This window comes from Corvus kubaryi, unplaced genomic scaffold (genome assembly GCF_017639235.1).
Source record: "Corvus kubaryi isolate FWS band 111438036 unplaced genomic scaffold, C.kubaryi_AGA036_p1.0 37391, whole genome shotgun sequence".
Taxonomy (NCBI): Eukaryota; Metazoa; Chordata; class Aves; order Passeriformes; family Corvidae; genus Corvus; species Corvus kubaryi.
In genome coordinates, this window is record NW_024581130.1 from 8,451,276 (window position 1) to 8,479,111 (window position 27,836).

Consider the following 27,836-nt stretch of genomic DNA (forward strand, 5'->3'; position numbering starts at 1 on the left):
TCTGTGCTCTTAGGTAACTTTAGTCAGAATCCAGCAGATTTAATAGAATGACTTTTTCAGTATGAATACATTTTAGGTCAAGCCTTACTTTATGCCTGTGGTTTTAGCCAGTGAATAAAGTGGGTTTTTTCCTGTACATCTGTTGTATTCCTGGCATCATGTTGGCAGCCACTTTCAAAGAGTGCTGGAAAAATATGAAGAAATACATGTGTCAAGATTTTGATAAGGGTGAGTTTGAAATTTCAGATGTCTAGAGTACAAGGCTTAATCACAATAAGACTTGGCTTTACAATTGTAGCATAGTATAGTATACCTTAAAACATGTTTCACTATCCATGATTGGGTCATTTGGCTTGTTGAAAATGAGGCATTCAAACCCTGTGTCAATACAGTTTGGACTTTCTGTCCTTAATACAATAATTTTATGTCCTTTATGATATAATTGTAGATCTATCAGTGCTGATACCTTACAGGAGAGATCAATAAGCCTTTAAGCCTTTACTCTGTCCTAAATTTATGCCGGTTGAAGACTGCTCTGAATTCACTTGCTGGTTTTACAGTGGCCCAGATATACATTGTTAATAAACCTCCCCCCCCCCCCCCTTTTTTTTTTTTTTGGTGGTTTTAACCCATTTTTTGGTGTTTGTTTGTTTATAAACTTTTCTAATTAATCGAATGCTGTTTTCCAGAAAAATCTGGAAGGTCCTATTCACCCTCATGCAGCAGACAATCCTGTCTGCACTAACCCTCAGCCCTCTCCTTGAGTTCTCTCATTTCTAATGCGGCTGACCCCGGCTGAACTCTGTCAGAGGGGCTCTCACAAAAGAGGGGCCTCTGATCTGACAAATCGATTGGCGGTGAGGGAGATTTAATGGGCAACGACCTCTCTAACAAGGTCTGGAGCCTTTTCCCGGGAAGCCTGGAGCTGCAGGGAGGATGGGGAGAGCAGAGGGGGAGCCTCCCTACTCAGGAACCAGGGCTGAGAATGAAGAGAGGCAACAAAAGGCTCTCAGCTTCTCGCCTAATCAGCCCGACAAAGGAAACAACTATATCTGATTTAGAAGCTGTTAAGTGGAGGTCAATTGCCAATAATTGGGCTAACTAAAACCAAATACTGAAATGATATTACCAGTCCAGCCTGGACTCTACTGAAGTCAGGTAATTAGAGGATGGAACCTCAATACTCAATTAAATCTGCAGGGAAGAAGTTGGTGTGGTTAACGGACAAGCTAGATTTATAAAAGAAAAACCAAAAAAAAAGTGGATGGTAATTGGCACAACCCCTCATTTAGCACGAAATCTTTATTTTAAAAGCAGATGCTGTCACTTTCAATGAGCTGTAATGGTTTTTTAATTTCACAGCCATGAAGTAGGTAGGAAGATAATTTGGCAATGTATAGATCGAATATACACTTAATTAGAGTTGCTAAAGCAACATGTTAGCAGGTACATTTCACTGTGACAGAGCCACAGAGTCCTCCTGAAAATATTCAAAGTACCACGGTGTAGTCTCCTGTATTCTTGTCTGAACTTCAGTTCTCAAGTAATTAGTTTCGGGCTGTAACCAAGAGTAAGTGCCTTTCATTGCATGGAATGCATCTGCCTTGGATCTGCTGCCTCAGCAAAACAGATAAGACATTCCTGTGCAAAGATTCAGCATCACAATTAACAGAATAAAGTCTGTCTAAACTATTTCGGTCCAGACAGTTTACTGCCAAGATGCTTTGGTAATAATTTTAAGCATTAATAGCATGAATTTCTCTGCAAGGTGGTATTAGAAGATAAAAATGGTTTTCTGTATTTCTAAACATAACAATCCCAGAAAATTCAACCAGTCTAACCAAAAAGTAGCAAAGCACAATAACCTGCTTCTGGTATCACCTGTGGGGTGAAAACTCTCACTTAGCATGATCAGAAATATAATGTGAACCTGTTTCTGTTTGCAACTTGCTTAGAAAAGCTAGCAAAAAAAGCATTTGTGATCTTCTCTAAAGTGAGTATTTATGTCTGGGGTTCCTCATTTATTCTTTTGAAGAAAATAACCAAAAGTACACATTAAGTGGCCTGTGGCATGTTATCAGAAAGTTAAATAATCGTATGGCTTCCATTTTTCTATCAACATCTCCTGAGGTAGCAGCTAATGAGAAAGCAGTGTGTCAGACTAAAATACATGTAAAATTCATACAAGCGGTATTTTTTGTAATATTTATGTACATGTGGCTGTATAAAGATAACTGATGGAAAGGACACACCAGTGGTGTATGCACACAGTGGAATAAGGGAAATGGTGCTGTTCCTTGGCTCCCAGTTGGACTGTGGTGTTTCAGTGCTGCCTCAGGAATTTCTGGAGATGGGATTTGCTGTGATTCCCTCTCCTGAGGATGCTCTGGTGTCTGTTGTGAAGGGGTGTCTGATGCTGCAGCTTCTCCTGGTGTTGAGGTGTTGCAGAGCTGTTTCCTTTTCAGCAGGACATCAGCACCTGCAATCAACTGGTGACCAGAATTCCATTAAAAGTAGACTATTAGTAGAAGAGGTGTTCCACGCTTCTGCACAAAGATGTTTGCAAAACACAGCAAAATAGTTACAGCACTCTAGTTTTTTACATCAAACCATGCTGGAGACAGTATCATAGTCAGAAGAAAAAGATTTTTGTTCAGCCACACACCACCCCCCCATAAAAAAACCCAAAAATACCAAGCTACCTACTTTTGATTCAGAAGAAAGGCAGCAAAAGAAGTGTGAACAAACACACAGGATAAATAATTTGTTATTTTTCTCCATATCCAGGCATTGCACTAAGGTTCCTGTGCAACCAAAATGAGTATGAAATTCAACCAGTGTGAACAGGGGCTTTTGTTTTGCCCTCACAATTAATAGTAAAAAAAGTCCTCCACAAATACTTAAGTTTTACATGATTTTAAAAAATAAAGCAGTAAAACCAGAAAATTGACACAATTGTTATTAATAAAGCAGAAGTAGGAAAAGGCCTTGACAAATAAGAAAATGAAATTTTATCTGCTGATGTCATGAAGCCTTCCTCATGCCACTGAAATTCACCAGCACTTTCAGGGGTGTTTTTTAATAGTTCTAGAATTGTGTCCCAAATAACACCACATCTCAGAGAGTAGGGGAAAAAGAGAGGGAGAGAGTAAGACTTCATAGTCTGGGAAATGTCCGGTTGTTACCTTTAAAATAACATGAAAAGTCATGTAAGAATGAAGTGAATAACCACAGAAAGAGATTCTAAGTTCTCTCATTTTTCTAAAATTTTACTATTTGATAATTTTGGAAGTGATGCTGCTCTGCCCCTGAGGGTATTTTTCCATATCCTAAGTGATATCCTTTTCCCATCAAACTGCCATGCCCACCAAGCCAGAAAGTTCCAAAGCTAAAAGCTCCTTGAGAAATGAATAAAAATTTGTGTTATTGCATTTTAACCTATGCAGAATAAACAGCTTCTAATACTTTACTTCTAAAGTAAAATTAAAAACAGGATTAAATGAAAGTATATCCACATGTTTTCAGACATCTGTATACTTTCAAAATAAGAGTAGTTGGCTCACATCCAACATTATTTCTTTTTCCTCATTTCTCGTGGCTTACTTATGTTGAATTCTTTTAGTCATGCTGGGTTAGATGAACAAGCCTTTCATCAATTCCTCTTTTCCCCCCAACACAGTGGTAACAAAAGATTTCTCACGTTAATTCTGTCCCTTTCTGGAATATGTAATGCCAGTGTTTTGAGGAAAATGTTATGCAGAGCTACAGTAGAAATCTGCACTGAAATAAAGCATATGGAGCCAAGGAGCTGCTTGTTCCAACCTTGCAGCAAGCTTAAACTGAGATATTCAGGCATGGAAAATATTTTATTGAGTATAATCTGGATGTGTCAGGGCAATTGGAAGTGACAGAAGTATTTAGAGCTTTAAATAACCCCAGTGTTACTGTAACTGATCACCATCAGGATAAAAATTGAAGTGTAATTTGTTTGATACTCCCTCTGGCTTTCCTTTATATCTCTTTCTGCTTCTCCCCTTTGTAAATATATTGACTTTTATAGCCATGTTAACTTCCATGGCTTAAAAGTTGTCTTTGTTTGCTTTGCAGTAATTGCAGCTTCTCCTTTGCTACTGACAAGATTTAGGCTTTGAGATAACTCTGTCACCTGGAGTTGTGGTTTTTAGGAGCTGTTTTCTTCCTGCCACTGTCAGGCTTTCACTCAGAGATGTGATGCTATCTCCCAGATTAATGCACATTACCCAAAGAAATGATCAGACAATATTTTCATCAACACTGGCAGACGTAACTAATGAGTCCCAAGTTTTATTGAGCAATAAAAATTCTGTTTTCAATGGAGTCTCGCTAAAAGCAAGGCTGTTTGTAGCTGTTTCCTCTTCCTGTAGCATTTGTTCTGCTCCCTGTAAAGATTCTGCATTTAAAAACCCTTAGTAGGGAGAGCACACAGCTTTGTGATACCTTTACCATGAAAAATTATCACTACTGGTAGTAAAACAATGGTAATGGTTCCCAGTTGTGGCATTCTTCAGCTGTCTGTACTTTTGTGTGTAACACTGAGTTTCACAGTGACTTCTCTGTCCTCTCCATCCTCACTGATTCACTTTGCAGAATTTTATATCCTCTCATTTGCAAGTTAAAATAATGCTTAGGCATTCATATTCCCCTAATAACAGAGCATATGCTTGGAACAAGGCTGTGGCCACCGTTTTTACTGCATCCTGATGAAGAGAGGGTGCAGCAGCTATGGGGACAGGCCTCATCCTTGCAGGAAAAAAAGGTATTTTCCCTCTCCATTTTGGAGGCAGAGGAGATAAAGGCAAGAGAATAAAGATTTTTGTGTCTCTGCAACTCTCTTACAGCAATCAGAGTGGGTAGGATAGGTTATTATTAACATTTTCATTTTATAAATAGCAAGAAACTGCACTGTCTTGGGACACGCAGGTGCATTAAGCTGTGTTCCATGGGCGTGACACCTCCCAGGGAAGCAAAGCTTTGCACCTAAGGCTGTTCTCCAGAACTTCCACCCCTCCTGGTGATGCCAGAAAATGAGATGCATTCTGTATTTTCGCTGACAGCAGATATGGGTTGTTTCCTTTCCCATCCCAATGGGATAATTGTGGATATGCTGCTTTCCAGGTGGCCTTGGTGAGCTTTTAGCAGAGTCCAGTGTTGCAGAAGCCTCACAAAATCCTTCAGCCAGAGATAATGACCATTTATCCAACAGCATCCTGAGAGGCAGCTGAACACACCCTTGGCTACTTGGCAGGACACTGATCGCACCTTTATTTTGCATTCAGGGTTCCAGGGAATGGCTGCTGTCCCAGGAGAAATGAAAAAGTTGTTTTTTTTTTTTTTAAGTGGTTGTGTGGCGAGTCTTCCCCTGGGTAGGAGTGCTACTGAGCACTGCTGAGTGCTCAGGATGGGAAACCATCCCTGGAACAAGAAAAAACTGCAGCTAAAATATCATAATTTTGTAAACCTTTGTCTCAAAGACAAAACCCCCCAATGTTCTGTCAGAAGCAGTAACGTGGCTTGGCATTTGTGGCTATTTTAAAGCTGTATTTTTCTGATATTAAAAAAACCCCAAACAAGCCCAGAACCCAGACGAGTAAGATAACACTCTCACAAGCTCTACAGTTTTAAAAATATTTAACACAGAATAAGGATTAATAATTAAAACCATCTGTTTCGGGTAAAAGGCATTTGTGCTTGACCTTCTTTGGAGAGCTCTAATATTGCAGTAGCATTTTTTTGTGGTTGCATTTTATATTTTCCTGTAGAGTACAAGGAACTTGTGTGGTATCCATGAAAGTAAACACTTCAGGAATAACCCTGCATTTCCAGTTGCTGTGTCCTACTTACCTATGTTCCCCAGCTCATAATAATTTTCAATCATTAATTTATATCTTGTGTATTTTTATTTACATGGTGTGTTTTTATTTATAACTAATTGATGATTTGCCATGCTCTCTACCATATTGTACTTTACAGGATATAAACCCTACAGATTTAAGAAGTTTTCACTCATAGAAATAGTGAAAAAGAGAGCAATGAAGAAGCTGCCTGGTAAAATTCCCAATGTGCCATAAAGTAAATGCTTTTGACTAACAAAAAAGACCCTAGATTTTTACACAGCTGTGGTTAACAATAGTGCAGTGATACTCTTAGGCACACAAATGGATGCACTTTCAAATACATGGTATAATTGCTGAATACATCCCCACTGGGACTGGGGGTAGAACTACTGCAGAACAGCATTAGAATATGAAATAAGAAAGGCCATTTTTATGTCCTACAAAGTGAAGCAAAAGAATGCTGCCTCCAGATTGGCTACAAATTTTCTGCTGCTGGCTCAAAATAGAAAATTCTTGATTAGATTCTCATCCAAAATTTAGCCACAGGGATCTGGTGTGATGTTATGTATATGGGAAAATACATGTATTTATTCTGCTGTGGATGCCAGTGCCTCCCTGGCCTTTTATTAAAAGTTATTCTTCTAACATAATCATGAGGTGAAGATGTTCTGTGTCCTGCTAAGTGTGATGTGGCCTCACCCACTGCCTTGCAGACAGAGGTACCTTGGAGCTGCCCATGTAGCACATGGTCACCCGAGCTGGGAGCTCATCATCCTTCCTGCTTTGGGGTTGTTTCTGCCTAAGTCTGGGAAACTGGCAGAGCTCCACCAGACCTGGAGCAGGGGAAGCATTTGGCCCAACCCTTCTGCAGGCAGGGCTATTCCTGTGCTCTGTGGGTATGAAGAGGCAGCACAGATGGTCAGAAGCTGAGCATTTTTTAATGGTTTGATGCCCTGTGCCTGAGGGGTGATGAAAGTCTCCGTCTGGATGGTGTGGTCAAGGTCAGGGTGTGCAGCTCCAGACTCCCTCTCACAGGGACAGAAGAGGAGGAAAGGCTGAGATGGCTTTGCACTTATCAACATTTCTTTTTAAATGTGTTATTAAATACAACCCTTCTCAACGCATAGCCAAAATATTTATAAAATTCGCACAAGTTTAAAAATTCCAATATATTTTTAAAAATAGCTCTGGGTATCCAACAGAACCACAATACTTTATTTTTCAGACAGGCAATAAATGAGACACACAAGTGAATAAATGAAGTTATATTTACTGTAGTTGTTCAGAAACATGAACAAGGTGATGCTCACCACAGCAGAGCAGGTGGTGGTAGTAATGCTGCCTCTATGTGTACCTAATGCTTCTTTTCCTGTTTCAGCTTGGATATCATTAGGTCAAAGCTATTTTCTCAAGGATGGATTTGGGATAAACTAAACACTCTCTCTTTCGGGCCCAGTGTGACATGCAGTAAGAATATTAATATCACATATAATAAGACTATAAATTGCCTTCTCTGTTCTTAAGAATGGTGTTGAAACACCAAACAATAATAGAGAAGTTACTTATTTTGTGAGAGTGAATGAGTATGCTAAGCAGATGCTCAAGACGAAAAATAAAACAATAAAAAGCCTGAAGAAATGGGATATAAAACTGCCTCATGCAGGTGCTTTCCTAGGAGAAAACAATTTCGATAACATCATGAATTACAGAAATAGTAACAGGTGAATCTAATACCCTGTGCTTATCTAGCAAGTGCTTGGCAAGATTAAGAGAAGACATGAAATTCTTCTCAGCTGATATACAGGGGTCCAACAGTTTGTTTGATACAACTGTTAATCATCTGCCCTGAAAGCTTTGATTATGTTTCTGGGATTAATGAATCTGATGTCCTGTGGAGGGATATCAGGTTTGGGTTTTTTAGATTGCAGATTTTTTTTTGTTGAGCATGTTGAATTGCTGCTCGGTTGTTTTAGGCAAACATGTGGGTAAAGGGTTTGACTTGTTTATTATAAAAGCCCTAAAAGCAGACTGATTTTATTTTTAATTTTTTTTTTAGTAAAGGCAATTTATACTAACATGGAAAAGGATAATTGTCAATACAATATCGAGATTAAAAAAGAGTAGCGCATATTTCTTGGTCAAACTCTCTACAGTTGTACAGCTGTAGTCACTTTTTGTTTAGGTGGCTGCCAAATGAAATGATTTAAAATGTAAATATTTGTCCGTCTCTGTCATACCTTTTAAGTGTTTCTGCAAGTGCTTTTTAAAGCTCAGTTTGGTAATGTTCAGCACAGCTGCACTTCATCCTGTAAAGGCTTTATAGGGTAGAAAGAGCATGGGAGCAGTTCCACTGGGGCAGGAGAGGGGGCATTTCCTCAGGGGTCTGGAGCCAATGGCTAATTAAAAGAAATCAGCTTTTCTATGAATTTAAACAGGCCCCAGTGCATGATGTGCACCTTCTTTTCCCACACAGCTTCTGAAGAGTCCAGTATCTGCCATGTCAGGAACCTTGACAGGAAGCCACGGCTCCCTACAGGGTGTGCCCTCATTCAGGTTGTGGTACAGCCTTGTCTGGAAGCATCATTTAGTGAATCTTAATCCCTTTGGTTTGGGAGCCACATCCCACTTTCCAAGACCCTGGCTGGGTAGGATTAGGTATCAGCAATTATTGCTATTAAGAAATAGGAGGAATTAACCACAAAAAGTGAGTTGCAGATGATTTCAGTAGTCTCCTATATCAACTTAAAGGAAAAAGGTGTCCTGGACCCAAAAGATTATGCAACAAAAAGGGCATGAATGTCAATTAGGTGAAGTGACCGTCCCATGATGATTTAGAGGGACATTTGTAGAAATGCCACTCACTGAGTTGTGAAAGCTCATGTTCAGCAGAGTTACCTTCATCACAGGGACCAGGAGCCACAGACCCTGGGTGATTTTTAGCTGGGCAAACTCTCTTAGTTCTTGTCACAGACAGCCAAGGTGCTCTGTTTGAGCTGGTCAGAAAAAAGCAATGCTGATTTTGGTATGATGAGGTTAAGGGAGAGGAAACAGTAATCTTAGGGGTTTGCATATTTAAAGTAGGAGTTCTCATTCATTAGAATGAGCATTCAGTCATGAGTTAGAGAAGTAGTGATTTCACAGGGCTAAGAGATTAGAACTGGTCCTAAAATATGACAGTAATATGACCGTAGTGCAGCTTGCAATAATTCACTGCTTGTACGTGGCTCAGATGTGGTTGGTGAGATTTATCTAAAGCTGGGTCCACAACTCGTTGAAAGTCACTGTTGAATTACAGTGTTAGAGAGGTGAATAGTCAACAGGACCTTCTGAATGATGATGAGAAGTAAAAGAGCCTGGTTTAATCTTATTAGAAGGAGTCAAATGATACGGAAAGTGGCTGAGAGCTAATCAGCCCTGGGGATTACTGTAAGGTTTTGGTGATTAACATGGTGTGATTTTTTTTTATTATTATTTTAGGTTTTCTCTGCCTATTCCATTAGTATAGCAGGAATAGAAAATAAAGTAAGTGTACTGTTTGACCTAGTCAGTCATTTGAGCCTAATCTTATTATTTTTAGCTGGATTCACATCATCATATTAGAACATCTCAGTCAGCAACATATAAAAGATACTCCCTTTCAATTTACTTTCCTGTTAACCATGTTCTTAAGCCCCAGGAAACTGGGGCACAATGTGAATGAATGAAGCAATCATTTGGGGTCTGAAATGGAAGATAGTGACAATTTTTTTGTCAAGGGAACAAATTACAGAATGTTTCACTTTGTGTGTGACTTCAATTCCTCAGTCACTGGATAGCAGCTTTAGCACAAACTTTCCATTATAGGAAGTAAGAGACTGAAATAGGAAAAAAGATATAATTCTCACTCAGAGTCCACCCAGAAGACAGTCTGTATGAACTTTAAATCCTAAAAGAAGCTACTTATTGAAGATTTTGAGGAGATATATTGTACTACCAGACCCGTTCATTCCAGTTCCTGAGGCTTAGTGTTGGGACAGGGGGATTCAGACGAATTCCCAGGGCTGGATTGAAATAGGAACTCATTTTCTGTGTATTTAGGGCTGTGCACTGTGTTTATTAGGATCTCTGAGACACACAATCACATCCAAATACTCTTTTTTCTAGTCTTGAAAATAAAAGTCACCATTCCCTTCACTGGGAACAAAACTTGATGTTACACTCTGATTCCAATCACCACAGTGCCATCTGTCTAAGACACAAAATAAAAAGTAAGAAGGCCCATGTAAAATAAAACAAATAATAAAAACACTCTGACAGGTCCATGCTTTTGCTGTAGTCTAGCTGTGATGCATAGCAACCAAAAAATATCCTAAAATGATATATTATATAATATACATAATATTCTAGAAGTTAATGAATTTCACCTCAGCTTTCTTAATTTGGCTGCAGAAGCTGTCTGCAGCTCCATCTACATCATGCTTATATAATTTCACATAGTTTGGGGGTATTTCTTCCACAGTTCAAATAACTCTTTTTTTTTTGTTTAGTTTTGGGGGAGTTTGTTTTATTGTTTGTTTTATTTTGGTTTTGTCTTGGCTGTTTGGGTTTTTTTAAATTTAAAAATACAGGCTGACATTTTGAACCTTAAGATAGCATCATCAAGTAGGACTTAAATGTGATAATATAGGATATCCAAAATTGGTAATGAATCCGTCTTTACAACACCCTTGAAAAGAACATGAGTACGTGTGATAGAGCAAATAGTTGAGCCTGGATTTAGAAGACTCTTACAGCATTGCCTGCACAAAGCAGCCTCTCTGTAAACTGAGCCCCTCAATCTGTGAGTTTGTTTTCCATTAACATCCGCACCATACATTAACGCATTGAGATTTATAAACTAGCCTTTAAAATTTACTAGATCTGAAGTGGGAAAAATCAGAGAGTCTCTGACAATCTCTGTAGATCAAAAAACCTTCTGTGAAGCAGAAGATTTTTCGGATTGTCTAAAATCCAAAAAGGAGGAATCTAAGCCAGCAGCTTTTTGATGATGGGCGCAGTGCTACCAAGAGCTTCAGAGCCACGGGTTTCGGTGGGATGGAGCCCTTGGAGCCCTTGCTTTGTTTTTCCCCTCTTTTTTTCCCTTTGGTTAAAATGAGAAAAAAAAAGAGCATTAATTTGAACTTACACTCATAACAACAGAAGTTGAAGAGCACTGGAGAAGGATCCTGTAAACATCTGAGCATTCTGAGGCTGAGCTCAGATACCATCTGTAATCGACCTCCCCAGCATTTATTTTCTTGATCTCATTAGGAGGCATCATAAATCACCATGGAAGACATGGACTTAAGGGAAGGTGGACCACAGATAGGAAAATAGGATTGCTGAGGAAAATAAAAGTCAAAATGCAAGGCTTGGGCTGGAGTAAGGTTCGACTCCCCATATATTGCATTATTATGTGTGTTTTCTGAACAAACACAACGAACATACTGTAATTCGGTAAATGTACATGTAAATCTGCTGAGATGGAATTGGCATTCTTAATGAGTCTTGAACTCAGTTACAAATAAATGAATCCCAACACTTTAAACCAATTCCACTGAATTCTCTCTTGGGAATGCCCTGGGGCATTTGGCAAGGGGCAGAAGTCTGGAATTTTAGGTTTTGATACAAGATTGAGGTCAGTCTGGGATCAGTCTGGGATTCTGCTGGAGTTTCTGAGCACTGTCCTTGACAAGCTTTCTTTAGGACCTTCACTTCAGAACTCACAGGAAAAAAAGGATCACGGTTGTGTTACTTATCACTGTTGAAAGGATGGTTGAGTTTGAGACATGCAGTGCGCTCATCTCGCCAGAAAGGGTTCCTGAGGGGCTGTGTTCCCTCTTTGCCATGGAAGACTTGGGAAATACAATATAGCTGACAAAAGTAATATTTTTCTTTTTTTTTTTTTGGTTTAGAAATTATCAGACTTTGCTGCATTTTCCTTGGAGGCTTGGTACAGGCAGTGATAAGAGATGAGAACAAGAGAAGGCAAGAAAGGAATTTTAACATTAAAAGTAAACAGCTGGAGTGCTGGACTGTTTCTGAATGTATTTGATGACTAAACATTCTTGTTCTGTCTTTTGAATGTTAATTTGGCATGCTGCAGGTTGTATGACATGCATTTATCCAGGAGAAATCAGCTGCAGCACAATAAGCAGCAGTGTAGTTTGTAATTATGGCTCTGTGCCTGCCTTAACAAGCTGGGTTTAAACCGAATTGTAAGTTCTGCAGCACTGAAGGAAATTCTATAATCCTTTCTTTTAGGGAAAAAAGATAGACATTGGGCATCCTATATAAACAAAAGTACCTTAAGCACGCAATAGGAGTAGCCCTCTGTTGATTTTGTTACTTAATCCAGTATATTTTACTTTGACCTCTGCTTCCAGGTATTAATTCAACACAGATTTCAGCACTGGTATTGCAGCGTTTTATGAGATCAGCTCTGAGGGTTAAATTAAAAATCTGACAGTTGATTAGGGGACTAACAATTTCTTACCTCCTTGAAAAGAAATATGCAAGCACTTTCACAAGGTTGTTTTTCTTTATTATTGTTATTTTTATTCTAGGGATTTTCTTGTGAAAGATCTCAAAATTGCTGTTTTCCTGAACTGTTTCTTGTTTCTTTCCTCTTTTCTAAGATACATCTTCAGAAACTGCACATCAAAAGCCTCACAGAGGCATCCACATGAAGATAGAATATTTTTAAAATAAATAATTCAAAAGTTAAAGAGGTGTTTGCCTTTCTCAGACACATTTATTGTTTGCCTCGGAGGCCAATAGAATTATTGATTTTTGTAGAGAAAAAGAAACCTCTTTGAAGATTTGGTCTGATCTTCTGCATAATGTAAGTCAAATAAATTCACTCTCTGAATTCAGCAATCATCCTTTCTATTGGACTTAGTTACTTGTGGCAAAACTTCAGCTTACGCTTTACAAACACATCCACTCATGGTTTTGAAAAACAGAAAATTATCCAAGTACTTATTAACTTTGATAAAGTGATCTAACAATTTAATTATGCCTAATTTTTGAGAAGTTGCATCAAACTCTACTGTGAAACTTTCTGCAGTTATCTGTGGTGTTTTAGTGTCTTAAGCAGCATGCGGTGGGGGCCACCTGAAACTGGAAAGCTTTTCCGGTTTTCTGAAATACCCAGATCCTGTGCTGAAACAGGCAGTTTCTTGTTTGTTTGTTTGTTTTCTTTCTGAAATTGAAGGAAACCTTATTTTGGAAGGGTAAATAATTTCATTTCCTCAGCTTATTATTTTGAAGCATTAAGAATTTAGGTGAGCGCCAAAGCCTGACCATAGCTTTGTAATGGCATAGCTTTTGTCTTCTGAAACCTACTGACAGCCCAAGGCTGGGGCACCTCAGCCTTGTAGGGGCAGCAGGAGCTGCCCTTTGAGGTGTGGAGGGCAGGTAGGGCGTCTCTGGGCTATGCAAAAGCTGAGAGCTAGAAGGAAATAAATTACAGAGAATAACAAACAGCTGTGCTGTTACTCATCACTGCAACTCACTGCAGGGCTTGAACCAGGAAACAGAGCAATTTACAGAGCCTCAGCTGAAGGATTCTAACACCAGAGGTCAAGGAACAGCCCAAAAGCAGGGTGGCTGCAACTTGTCTGATAGAAGAGTTAAGGTAATTTGAATTATGCTTTTATTTATAATCTTTGGCCTTTCCTTGAGTTGCCTGAGAATCTGTGCTGCCTGAGGACAGCCCCATGCCCAAGATTGAGCCCACATAAAAAAAAGAAAAAAAGTTTCTACATAAAAAAAGAAAACAAATCACCCAAAACTTCCATGAGATGTGGCAGATTTGAGATTCTCAAACCATGAGGTGCGATTGTCTATTCCTTACCGCTCTTGTTTGTGCTTTCTGACTATTAATGTTCTTCTGAACCAGTTAAGAAAATTGCAGTCAGAGATTCTTGCTCTGACACAGGAGAGGTCAGGCCCTTGAGTGTGAGTAATTCTTGTGTGCAGGACAGGCTGGTTTACATTGGGATTAAAAATTTGCTATAGAACCCAGGAGGCTGAGAGCATGTCAGAGGTACATTGGGCTGTGTGTGAAACGCAGCATTGGGTATGGCTGGGAGCAGGTACTCACTTGTTTATTTCCTCAACAAATAAAATGGTAATAATCAAGATTATATTGATAGTAAACAGGCTTGTTAGCCAGAGGTTAAACAAGCATCAGCCTTACATGAAAGTGTGAGTTTGCAGCAGGAGGCAGAGGTGGTTTTCATGCAAAAAATATTACTCTGTAGGAATGTGCCCAAAGTAAGGATAAAGCAAAGACACCATTTTATTTTACATTTCAATTGTAAAAGCCCCTGTCTTTTTTCTGCTACACTTTACCTCTGATTTCTAATTTTTTTTTTTTTTTTTTTAAATAAACTGATATTGGTTGGTCTTCACAACTCTTGGATTCAGAGTGTGTACTCCTCCATTTGTATGTGCTCAGGACAACGGGACCCAGGTTTCATTGACACTGGGCCACTGTTGCTATGATTTTTACATTACTTGTGATAGGAAAGTTCTACAGCTTCTCCAGTGAATTTGGACAGGGACTCAGCTCTAAAATGTGATTTAATTCTCTATGGTTTAATGATGCAAATTTGCATTACAGTGTATGAGCCTTTTATCTTGAAGGAAAATTTCCAATGTTAATGGCATCTGTTTATCTGTAAATTCACCCTTCCAGCACTTATGTGTTGTAACAGCTCCATGTAGAAGAAGTCAAGTCCTAATGGAAGCTCTGTGGGAGTGCAAAAAATGCAGCAATTCAAATAATTTAAGATCATGGTAAAAATAGCTGGTACAAAAATAATTTGTTGTGAAGGACAGCTGTTGCTAAAATGCACTCGTTTAAGTGGAGCAGGGCTGAAAATTGTAGTCTATCTTCTTTATTTTTCTTTTAAAATTCTATCAACTTCTTTCTGTCTGTTGTTTAAAACTGTCATTTTCATGAACACAACTAAGATTCGGAATCTGCACAAGGACTCCAGTTTTTAGGAAGTTTTCAGCTAAAAAGATGATCTTGTGTGTTCCCAAGTGCAGTTCCCCTGGCCTCCTTGGGGGAGTTTTCCAGGGAAGCCACTGGTCCTGGGACCTTAAACGTGTTCATAACAGGGTGAGTTGATTCAGAGAAATCTTTTCCAGGAAGCTGCTGAGGGAGGCACTGACCATCTGGAAGAGCCCCAGTTTTTAGACATGGTAAATCTAGACCATATCCAGCTTGGCTACTATTAGCTAAAGAGGTTTTTAATGTAGATGTGGAACTCCACAGGCAGTGGACTGTAGGAAATATGTCTGCTGATGTTACCTTTTTGAACAACAAAAGTAAAAAGGCGAACTGAAGCCCAAAGAGGGATGAGTCTTTCTGTGATTTTGTGCTGAATTTTGATATTGAACGAGCAGGAGTGCTGGGAGGGTATGGGTTCTCTGTATTTGGGGAAGTTCAGAGTGTAGCTGTGCAAGATGCTGAGTGATGTGGTCAGGCTTTGAAGTGAGCCATGCTTTGAGCAGGTGGTTGGGCTGGAGATCTTAATTTATCTCTCCTAACCAAAATCTTTCTGGATTTCTGTTATTCTGTTATTCTGGATTCTCTGTGATGGAGATGGATACATCAGGTATCAGGGGGTCAATGCCCCGTGCTTAGTGATGGCAGCATGGGTTTGCATTGTGTGAAGAGAACACGTGTCTGAAGTAACAGCTCAGAAAAATTAAATATTCTTCAGAGGAATTAAAAACTTGTCTTATATTTCCATTTTTGTTTAGTAAGAAAAAAAAAAGAGGAAAATTTTAAGGCTGAGCTTGTTTCTGAACAAAATTTTAAATGTTTCATTCAGAAGAAGCCGAAGCATGAGAGAATTTCTTATTTGGATTTTTCTGCTCAATAAAATTTAAATTGCTGCAGCTCCATAATGCATGCCAAGATCTCAGGAAGGTTTTAGAATATGTTTTTTTATATGGTGTCACTGATGCAACCTTAGGAAGCACAAGAAAAACTTTTAGCCGAGACCACACTCTCTGTACCGGCAATCATTAGCAACCCACAATTCTGTAGATTACTGTGGCAGCTCAAATGTGATTAGGAGAACATTTTTTGATGGAATCTGTGAAGGACACTCATCCCATGCCACTTGGTGCTGTGAAAACTGGAGACAGGTTACTCCTTCCTAATACATTACCACAACAAACAAAGTGTTTTTGCAATTGGTTTCATTCTCATTCAGGCAAAATTATAGTGGAAAACCCCATGATAATGAGTATGACATGAACATTAATATAAAATGAATTCATTATGATCAGCATTACTACAGCAGATTCCAAATGAATTAATAATGACAGGGTAGTCAAAACAAAGTGGAGCCACACTTAGAGGCACAACATGCTGTTAATGACACCATTAAACAGGGGCTAGAGAGCATCAAAATTTTGTCGTGCAAATTGATAGTCTTGGGTGCAGAGTGCTTGTTTCTGTGCTTGGTTGTCAGCTGAAACAGTTGGAAAATATTATTTATTGATTATTTAAATATATATATTTATTTTTTACCAGCCAAGGGAATGGTTTTCCTGTTACACAAAATAAAACAATTTTGTTTTATATTGACCATTTAAAATCATCTTCAGTGAAATGCTGGTAAATTATTCAGGCTGAAAAAACAAAGTATTTTGCTTGGACAGTTTTAAATAAGTTTCATTTTTCCACTAAACAAAAGATAGATGTGAATGCGTATATTATTATTTATTTTGGTTTTGTTCTGAGATTTTCACCACAAAAATTTTCAGGCAGTCAAAAACTGTGAATCTGCATGCTGCCATAGCTTATTTTGCATTCTCTATCTTTAAGGTTACTTCCTTATTTTAATAGCAAATTTGATATAGACATGGAAAAATAGCTTTAGTGAACGAGTTATATAGCTTGAATTTTAATAACCCTTTACATATTTTACCTCCCTTCTCACCAGGTAGTAGCTTGCACTGTGTCTTGCACCTTTTTTCATCCTAGAAAATGAATTCTAATTCTCTGGGGAAGAAAATAACATTAGCACAACATGTAGGAGCAGTGAATTCAGGAGTGCATAAACTAAAAACACAGCCAGCAGTTTTAGCTCAGTATTCTAATTAGTCTGATTATCAGACACAGCTACAGAAGATTTAAGAAGCCTTGTTGTTTTCTGACCTAGAGCCACTGTTTTTTAACTAATCCAAAAAACTATATCTCTTCCATTTACATTTCTTCTTTTGATTGTAAAAATATGTAGTGGAAATAGCTTTTCCTAGCTCAGAGTAAAAATGGCTGGCAGCTATTTCACCTAGAACACATCAAGTTTTAAAAATGAGGATGTAAAAATTTAAATTTTATTGAGCAGAAAAATCCAAATAAGAAGATCTCTCATGAAAATGCTTCACCTTCTGAGTGAAACATGTAAAATTTTGTTCAGAAACATACTCAGTCTTAAAATTTTCCTTTTTTTCCTTGCTAAATGCAAATGGAAGTACAAGACAAGTTTTCAATTCCTCTGAAGACTATTTAATTTTTCTGAGCTATTCAGAAGGTTCAGAAGGTTCATGTTTTTAATTTTCAACTTCCAATCTGACACTTCAAAGAATTTAATGGAATAAAATTTAATCTCTTGACTCCTACCTGTTGTTTATGGCAGGAAAAAAATCTTTTCTCTGTTACATTTCAGTGCCATTGAAGTAACCATTCTTCCTCTATTATGAGACATGACAAATAGGAGCACCTCCACTCCATTTGTCTCTTTTACAACATTCATTGCTGTGTAAAGTTCTGGAGTGTCCTCTCTTATTTGTTTCATCTATAAACATCTCAATCTTAGCCTGCTCATTTCTTAAGGGGGAAGTCTTTGTCTCTAATCGTTTTTGCCATCCATCAGTGAACCTATTGTACCTTAAAAGGAATGTAATGGAGAGAAGGGAACCAAAACTTAACAATTCCCAGGGGAAATGTACAGCACTTACAGCATTTAATAGAGCAGCATTGAAAACATCTTTTTCTATCCTGTAGTTTAACATCAAAGAGGCTTTTTCTGGATTTACAAACTTACAGAAGCAACATAGTGAAATGACTCAAAAGAATATAGACTCATTAGAAGTATTGCTGATTAATGATCACATTCCCTACATCTCCCCAGATATCCCAGTTCAGGAAAATGCTTTTCTCTTATCACAGTTTTAATCATAAACCCTTTGCTTTTGGAAAGCTTTATCAGTAGCTAAGTATGCAAAAATGACAAAATGGTAGCCATTCTGCAGCACTCTGAAATCAGTACAACAAATTTTCCTGCAGGATCTAAAAATCAGAATGAGATTGTGCTGTATTGACAGAAAATAAAGCTCAAAATTACCCATATTTTCCAGTACAGCTGAGGTTAGTTCCTTTTCACCTAATTTGTTGAGGTTTTTTAGCCTGGTTTTTAGTTTACTGACAGCAAACTAAAATCATAGTTGGGCAACTATTATTTTACACTGTTATCTGTGATAATAGAATGATTGCCCAGGTTATTACAGTTGGGCAGCTATTGACACCAAGTGTGCTAAAATTCTGTTTTTGTTCTACACCCACTTTTAATCCAACCCTCTGTACATTTTTCATTCTGAACACACGATGTTCTGTTAGTAGACAAAACCCAAGGTGTTTTGTCATCCTGGGTTTCTCTTTAAAAATTAAGCAAACTGAAAAAGTGAAGTCTACTAACAAGACTGGAAATGGTAAAGTCAGTGGATGTGGTTCGTAACCAAGTAATGGCACGTAATCTGCTTATTTGCATATGTTAAAATTAAGGCCTTTCCTTCTATGTATTCCACAGAAGAATTGAGGTTGGAAGGGGCCTCTGGATGTCACTGGGCCCAACCACCTTGTTCAAGCAGGATCACCTGGAACTGGTTGTCCAGGACCACGTCCAGATGGTTTTTGCAAGTATGTCCAAGGATGGAGACTCCACGGCCTCTGGGGACAACCTTGGGCAAGCAGAATATGTCAAGTACATATGGCAGAATTGTTCTTATTGTCCTGGGGCTTGCAGATATCCTTGCTCTCCTTATCTTTAAACCTCTGCTGGTTTTGCTGCAATTCCCAATGCTTCACATCCTTAGACCTTAATTATGTTAGAGAACAGTTCTTTGGAGTTTCTACCAAATTATGGACATGTCAGAAGAGTTTTACAGGCTTTCAGGGTTCAGATGCAGACTTTTTCCTATTTGAGATTATTTCTTTGGCTTAATTGTGTCTTCTCTAAAAAAAAAATCATTGTGTAAGTGCACTGCCAATCATAATTAAGGCAATTTACAAAATATTTCACAAAAAAATATCAAATCCTTTACACAAGACATGCAACAAAAGCAGGTTATAGGAACATTTTAAGAGTCTTTTTTCCTTTTGTGCCTGGTAAGATTCAGATTTTACCACTCCACAGTTCATATTTCTTCAGGGCAGTAGTTATTCTCAGGCAGGGATGTCCATCCTATGGGATCCATGGCAGGATAGTGCTTCTGGTTTGCACCTCTGTGTCAGAGAGCAGGTTGAGGGCTAACTGAATCTTTTTGGTAGCAGCATCAGTTCACTCTCAGCAGCTATCAGCACCAGGGAAGGTATCACAACTAAAGATACTGACTGGGGTTGAACTCCTGTTGCAAGAAAAATTAATCATCTGCAGTCATCTTCCTGATTTTTCCAGTGTAAAATAAAAAAGGTGGCTTGTGTTTCCATGGGAGATTGATATTGAAGCTAAAAATGAAAAAATTAAAGGTCAAAACCATACTTTATTTCAGGTTCCTGTTTTTTTTTCAGGTGGTATCTTACGTCTGAATCCATAAGAGGTAGTTTTATGTATATGTTTGCATCCAATGTACAAATACATCCATGGAATGCAACATTTTGTTGCTGGGAAGAGTAGGAATTGACAAAGAGGGAACAGAAAATCCCTTCCTTGCTCTCCCTGGTTATAAGAGTAGGGACGCAGACTGGCAGTGCTTCCAACACCCAGTCTCCATTAATTCCAGCTGCCCCTCAAAATGGTGAGCAGAATGAAGAGCTGAGCAGCTGTGAATGGTCTCTCCCCAGTTCTGTTTTCACAACTGCACTCGAAAAGAAGTGCAAATGCTCAGCTTTGTTGTTGCAAAGTAGCAATTTGCAATAAAACTGCAGAATAATTACTTTTGAAAAGGAAACCAATGGGATCCAAATTGGTTCTTCTGCCTGCAGAACTGCTTGTATGAGAATTTTGCATTCTCTGGTGGCTTTGCATACTGGAGCTAATTAACATTTTAAAAAGCAATTAAATAAAAAGGTAATATTCCTGAATGCTAGTTATGGTAAGCTCGAGTCATTTAACTCCTGCAAGTGATCCTCAGTCAGGCAAATCCTGTGTGTGACCTCCCTGTTACTCACATGGACAAGGATGGCTTTTGGGGGTAGAGGTTGTGTTATGGGACCCTAAACAGGCATTAACAAAACCACGTCTCCACACAGCTTAATGCGGCAGGGCTGTAAAACTGAATGAAACTTCTGCTGTGTAATATCCAATGTATCCTCATAGCTCTGGTGAGACCATCAAGGGAAAGTGAACTTGTTGATTAGTTTTGAGGGTTTCTGGTAGGAATTCAATGCCATAATGCCTGTATTAAGAATTAGTTGAACGCTGTAGGGAAAGGTCAGTAGGTTAAAATGGTTTGTGACAAGGCCCCTAAAAGTCCTCCATGTGCAATTTAGACTTTAGTTTAGAGCAAGTTTTGTCTGGTTGCCTGGATCAGACATCCCCCAGATGGGACTCTGGAGCCAGAGTAAGTTTGATGCTATCAGCATACTCCCAAACTGCCTGAAGAACTGAAACAGCATGTGGGTAGTAAAGGCAAGCAAAGAACTGACTTCAAAACTCTCGAAGCTGCTCTTAAACCACATTACAAATGCAAAACCAGCCAGCAGAGTGGGTTTTGAGTGGGCAGAGAAGAAAAGCAGTGCTGGGAGTAGGGGAGCAGTGTCCTAGTGGATTATCTCTGAAAGAAATATTGTCTGCGGATTAGCTCTGAAAGAAATATTGTCTGCTTGCCACACAATAGGAGTAAAGCTATTAAGATCTTTGTCACGCCAGCAACAGTGAAGGCCCTGTCCCCTGTGTGGCATTAATAAATGGACAGGTTGAGGAGTGATGATGCCTTGATGTGGCAGTTTGTCTGTAAATTTAGTGGAGATGAAGTTAGAGAATATCTTTGCCTTGTTTTATTGCATCTCAGATTGACAGCTTGCTTCAGATGCACTTGCTGGGGAGGTGGATAGCATATGTTGGAGCACGGGGACTTTAAATCATTTTGGTTTATAAATATTGGATCTCCTTTCCATGTTTTTATTTTCCAGTGGCAAATACCTCTTGCTGTCTAAACTGCAGCTACTGTAGCATCAAAGGAAATGATGGAACATTAATTGAGTGGATAACCACAACTATATTAATCATAAATAATTTCTCTGTATTTGATTATCCAAGCCTCATTTCTTAAGAAGAGAATCCTCATTATCTCATGGCTGATATGCTGCTGGTGTGAATATGACTGCCAGAATCAAGTTCAATTGCAGTTTACTTCTTTCATTACCAGTAATATTAGATTATATTTTTTCTATCAGTATATTGTAAATACATCTAAACCTGTACTCTGAGGTCCATTGGCTCTTGCTGAGTTCAAGTTGAATCCCCTCTAATGTGAGTCCTCATTGAGACAGAGAAATATAAAGAAAAACTATATTGATTTAAATACAAAGATGTTTGAAGCCAGTTTAAGGCAATTTTTTTTTTTTTTAAAGTTTCTTTTGAGCACCTGTTTTTTGGTATTTTGCTGAGCCTCCCTACAGGAATTTAATGGGATTAAAGTTTGGCTGTTTCAGATGACTTTGTATAGAAATATGGTGGGGCTGCCTGTATAACCTTGAATTCTGACAAAATTCAGGTTAATGAGAGAAAGCCACTGACAGTTTTAGGGACTAATGCCTTGATTGCTCACTGAAAATTCATATGAAAAGAGATGCCTTTTTTATAAAAGCCATGGAGAATTTGACCTGCAAATGCTCTGTACTGAAGTGTCTGTCATGAACAGAATATAAACTGCAGCTTGCATCATCGCCATTTATTTTCATTTAGGATTGGCTTTTTATTAACTTTATAACTCTCCATGTATGGCCAGGGAAGTTTTCAGAAAAAAACTGCCCAGTGTTTCTGCAGCACTTTTAACCCAAACCAAACCAGTGCCTAAAAGACCTGATAGATTTAAATGGATACATCTCATTTTTACAATTGGGATTTATAATTCAACTCATTTCTCTACTTCCACTAGAATAAATAAAGGCTAATATTTCCTTTATTAAATACAGTTTAGGAATTGGCTGTGATCTTCAAGGGAATCAACAAGCTTTAGCCACTGACTTGAGCTGTTGCTCTTTGCTTTCTCACTCTCATACAAAAGATGTCAGAAGTGGTCGCCCTCACTGCTTGTCGCTTTGTAGGTGGTGGAGCTTGTAAATATTTCAGACTTGCTAAGAAAAGTTCATAATAAGAACACAGATTATAAATGAATTATGAACTTCCCTCATAATGAACTTACCAAGTATAAACTCACCTTACAATCAGGGAGTCTCTTTCTGGCCAACAGTCAGACTCACTGAGTAATTTCGAGGTAGTGAGCAGGGAGTAGGCACAGAGCAATTTTTCTTTTCGTTTTCTTTTTAATTGGCTTTCTGCTAAAAGCACTTGGAGTGGTAGTTAGTTACATGTGTTGCTGCATTATGTTCACCAGCCCCCCTGGAGAACACCAGACTAATTAGAAACACTGAGCTCTCACTTGTAATTTATAATCTGGCAACAGAAGCAAAGAAATTTAAGAAGTGCTGTAAGCACAGACCTCCATGACCTGGGCCAAGGCAGCTCTTTACAGAAAGGTCAGTATCCATGAGAGCCTGAGATATTACAGGTCTGCCTAACTTGGCATTCCAATGTCAGGAACAGTAATGAGTTTCTTAGTCTGCACTCCAGAGAGTCTAAAATTAACCCCGTATCATCTTCAAACTTGACCTCAATCACAGCAATTAATTAAGAGGCACTGGAAGGACCTTAGCAAAGGAGACGAGTAAAAGGAACAAAAGACACTTTTGTTTTACATTTCAGCACATTCTTCCTTTTTCCCAGTGCTCTTTGGAAAACATATTTTTTGTAAAGTCCTGACAGAGTACACTGTTAAGACCAGATCTTTGACCTGATAGAGACTAAGACCTGGACTTTAGTTTGTAACTTAATTATGTGCTTATAAGTAAATTTTATTTTTTGTGTATAGAGTCTAGGAGGCACCCACTGAAAAAAACAATCACATTTGAGGGCAACCAACAGTGGCTTCAGCTTTACTGTTATACTTTGCCAACCGATACCCATTTAGCACCAAAAAAGTAGTTTCTGAATAAAACTGTTGCTTAACTACAAGGGTCATTCAATCTGGCTTTTAATTTCACGTGTTCTGACACTATAGGTAATTATGGGGGAAATGGATTAAAACATAGGTAAGAAATAAGAATGCTGAACAAAATAATTGGGAGGTACCACACATATATTCGTTTCAATGACTGAAGTAACTATGCCCTCAGGAAAAAAAAATAAAACCAAACAACACTCTTTAGAAAGTTTTTTGAGGAAACACACTTTATCTTAAAAAAGTTTAAAATTCAGTGGAGCAATCTGCTTGTATTGGAAGTCCTGCATTGATGAAATTGTTGCTGTGCTTCATGAAGAATGTTATTTACCTCTGTAAATATCTAGGATATACATTGAGCTTGGTGAAATGAAAACAAAATAATTCAGATTTGTTGGTGCTAAGTTATATGCATGCCTTAATGGTGCTTTCTAGACCATGACAGCCTCAAAGAAATGCAATAAAAAAGAAAATAGTTCATCCATTTGCCAGGAATAACATTTCATGAGTTACCTAGAATTGCTTATCAGAAGGAAAGAACCTTGATTACCAGGAGTAGATAATGCAGTATTTTTCAGCCAATGTGAATTTTAGAGAGCCGCCAGAGATAATGAATCAAGGCATTTGTGTACAAAAAAAAAAGAAATTAAAAAGACCCAACCAAACAAAGGGGAAGTGTTTCTCATCCTGGGATTTTAGCTGGTAAATGGAAAACTCCTGACATTTTTGTACTGTATATTTTAGAGTATTACAGTTAATCAAATACACATTTTCTGTTTCAAGTAAAATTACATTTTATAGTTATTGCCACTTCTCTGGTTCATTCTGTGTTCTCTGATTTAACAGTGGCTTTAAGCTTTCAATTGAGCCTTAGATAAGCAATTTTATTCCCATATTATGGTTCCTTCATGCCCACCCATAAAAAAAGCCTTACTGATGCCAGTCATGGTGTACAGGTGATGTCAGAGACAAGACTCATTTGCTGTTCTTTGTGCAATAACGTGAGGGTGTCTGAGAAGAGACAGACAGATCATTCTGAGTTAATTGGCTACTGATAAATTACAGCTTCCTTTTAACAGAGAAGCCAATAATAGCAGTTTAAAGAAGTCAGTCTTAGGTCTTCGGTGTTTTACTTGAGCAAAGAGTGGACTGAAATGTTTTACCGCAATACTTCGCTTTTCCTGTAAATTTTGATACTGTTCATAGATGAAGTTTCCCTATCCCAAGCCCTTACCAGCATGGTGTAGTGTAATGAAATTCTGTCTCTGAAGACACATAAAACACCACTGGGAACTAATTTCAGAGGTGCTAAGCAGAAATAAAGCAAGGCCAAAAGACTAATTGAATAATCTCCCTGAATTCTGGTCAACAGAAAGACAATCCATAAAATATTTAGAAATTTGGACTGTTTAGAAATTTAGAAATTTAGAGACTGTTTCTTTAAAACATTGACGATGTGACAGTCATAAAATAAACTGGTGGAAGAATTAGCTATTGCAATTACACCCTGCTTGGAAAAACAATGCTATAAATATCTTTTCGGAGGTTTGTGGTGGAGCTGTTGCTTGCACAGAATTAATTGTTATGTCTTTGTTTAGATTTTCCACTTCTTTTAATGATCTGTGTTAGTGTCTTATGTGGTTGACTACCCCAGAAAATTAGGAGTCCATTAGTGTATAGATTAAGTTATGTAGATTTGAAATGTTGGATGGGCAAGGGAAAATCACATCAGGGAATGGAATTAATTTTCAGAATGCAGCTAAATGAAGTGTGGGAAGGTAGGTTAAAAGCAAAGTTTCTCTTCTTTTTCCAGGGGATTCAAATTTTGCGATGACTGTGGTGAAAGAGTATGGTTGTTTTTAAACACTTCACTGACTGTGGCACTCAGTGTTATCTTAATTCATGAAACCTCTGGGGTATTTTCAGAGAAAAATACATATTTTTCATGTTAATATTTTTAATTTAAATAAAAACGGGTTGACTAATAGGAAGAAAATACCTTCCTGTTTAGCTGTAATGTTAGATGGATGTTCATGTCTGAGGACAGAGTCACATTTCTGATGAGCTAAGCAGGATGTTCTTTGAAAAAGATTTGAGGTGAAATGATAGCAGGAGATCCTGAACAACTGATTCTCTTTTCTTTTTAATTTGTAACCACACAACTTGTTTTTAAGTTAAAGTATGTGCAAGGAATGGAGCAAAAACACAGCCTAGACCAAAGCACTTCCCATGTTTTGGACAGTCCTTCCTCCATTTTTTCCAATGGGCTTTGGAGATCAAATATTGTAGATCAATAAATCTACTGTAGATCAAATAAACCTTCCAAGACTCACTTTAATCTAAAGAAGGGTTACTTGGACTCCAGTCTAAGCCTTGCTCTGGGCTTGTGTTTGGAATATGTCTTGCAATTCCCCGGCGAATGTCATAAGAAAGCAGCTGCCTAAAGAGATGCACAGCCACTGCCACAGAGGGCTCATCTTTCCCTGCAGCAGGGTGAGGATGAATTCAGGAGTTATTGCAAGAGTTTTCCAAGCATATCTCACTAGAAGAAATAGGAGTGTTGTGAGGAGAGACTGGGAATCAAGCACTCATCACCAGGGATGGCTTTAATGCGCTTTTTTTTTGTGGCCTCCAGGGAATAAGCAATTCTGCCTTCAGGTTTCTCTGCATGGCACACAGGGATTTAGCTTAGGATCCAGTGCAATTCGACAAAATGGAAGCTCCTGAATCGAAGCTTTGTCTCCTGAAAGCCTCCAATCAGTTGTCGATGAGCTCTTGAGTCAGTCTGAGTTCATTAGCAGCTCTTTTTGACGTGAAAGTTTTCAAAATGGCTGCATTTACACATTTTTATGGCTGTAATTACTTCCATCTGATCAGCTCAACACCTAAACCCTCCTTAAGCCCAATCAGAAATCTGAAGCTCTGTGGTGCTCTGCAGGGATTCTTGACAAGTCCTAATGGGTATAATCGCTCTAGAGTGAGCTGAGTGTGTGCACTTGTGGTTGTTCTGTGTGAGGCTGCCACAGCAGGAGGAGAGAGGGAGGGTTTGATATGCTTTATCCTCAAATACCAACTAGGGAAAGAGTTTTGGGGTTCCCAGATTTTTTTTTTTCACACATCTTCGGTTCTTTTCAGCAAGATGTCATCATTTCACTGAGAGAGTGCTGGTAGCTCTTCCAACTTTGTGCACTGCCAGACAGCAAATATGCTCAGAGATGTAGGTCTAATCTCCTTCAGACAGAGAAAGATATTGGGTCTCAGTATTCTTGTGCCTGGACAAATTCTCTTTGTTGTGAGGTATTGTGTTATTTAAGTGATGATTACTTTTTTTTTCATGTTCTAATCAAAAAAATGGCTTTATTTTGTCTTTGGTTATCAAGTGTGCAGTTGTATCTCTCCTGAGGCCCTGTCTGTGTTTAGGCTGTGGATGAGGGCAGGAGCATCCCTGCACTCGCAGGAAAGGAACACCTTTTTGAAATGCATAGTCTGGCACAGAAGATAACTGCTGCTAACAAGCTTCCGGCTGCTCTCTACCTAAATCTTAGATCTTAAGGCACCAAAACTGTAGGTAACAAAATACGGGATTTCCACCATTACCCATGGAATTGGAAATTATGTGATCCCCAGGTCTCTGAAGAGCTTTTTGAGCACCCACCATTCCATGTATCTGATAAGTGCTTTATTTTTGACAGAGGTAAAAAGAATGTTGACATTCAGATATATCAGGCAACTCAGTAAGATGGTTATTAGTCGTAAATGAGCAGGTTTTGTGTTCTTGACATGGTCCTTAGGCCACAGAGCAAGCCTGTGGGCAGGGATAGGGAGGCCGACATCCGTTTTCAAATGTGGCTCCTGTATTTCTGCAGAAAGAGACCTTGAGCAAACAGTAGCACTGATAAAATGGCTACAAATTGTATCATAGGGGGATGAATTTTTTCATAACTCCAGGGGCTAAGAAACTTCATCTTAAACTAGAAATGCATCTGTAATGCTTTAAATTTTAAATCACAAGAAGTACTGACATTTTTTAATGACCCTTTTGTACATAAAATATAAAACTATATAAAGCTGAACCCCATAGTAACCTTTTTTGTTGAATGAATGGTAAATAATTTGAATATTAGCTTTACAATCTCTGGGTAATCAGCGCAATCTCTGTAGGGTATTTAGTGTTGATCTTTTGGCTCACAAAGCCTGTGAGGAAGCAAAAGGAGGATCTGGCTGTGCTTGCTGGAATTCCAGTCCTCACTGAGGCTGAATTTCTGCAGGTTCTGAAGGTGTTGTGGTGGTTTGACCTTGGCCGGCTGTGGGAGGCCCCTCAGCCACACTCCTGCTCCTCACTCAGCTCAGACTGAGAAAATCAAATGGAAAAGCTCGTGGGTGGAGATAAATGCAGGGAGATCACTGACAAATTACTGTCACAGACAAAACAGACTCGAGGAAAACTGTTTTGATTTAAATTGTCAGTTAAAG

The 27,836-nt window shown here is 38.5% G+C and overlaps 1 long non-coding RNA gene across 2 annotated transcripts in view; it reads left to right on the forward strand.

Annotated features, from left to right (window-relative positions):
• The window catches only part of LOC121669319, a 187,901-nt gene that overhangs the window by 821 nt on the left and 159,244 nt on the right, over nucleotides 1–27,836 (forward strand). The window lies entirely within an intron of this gene.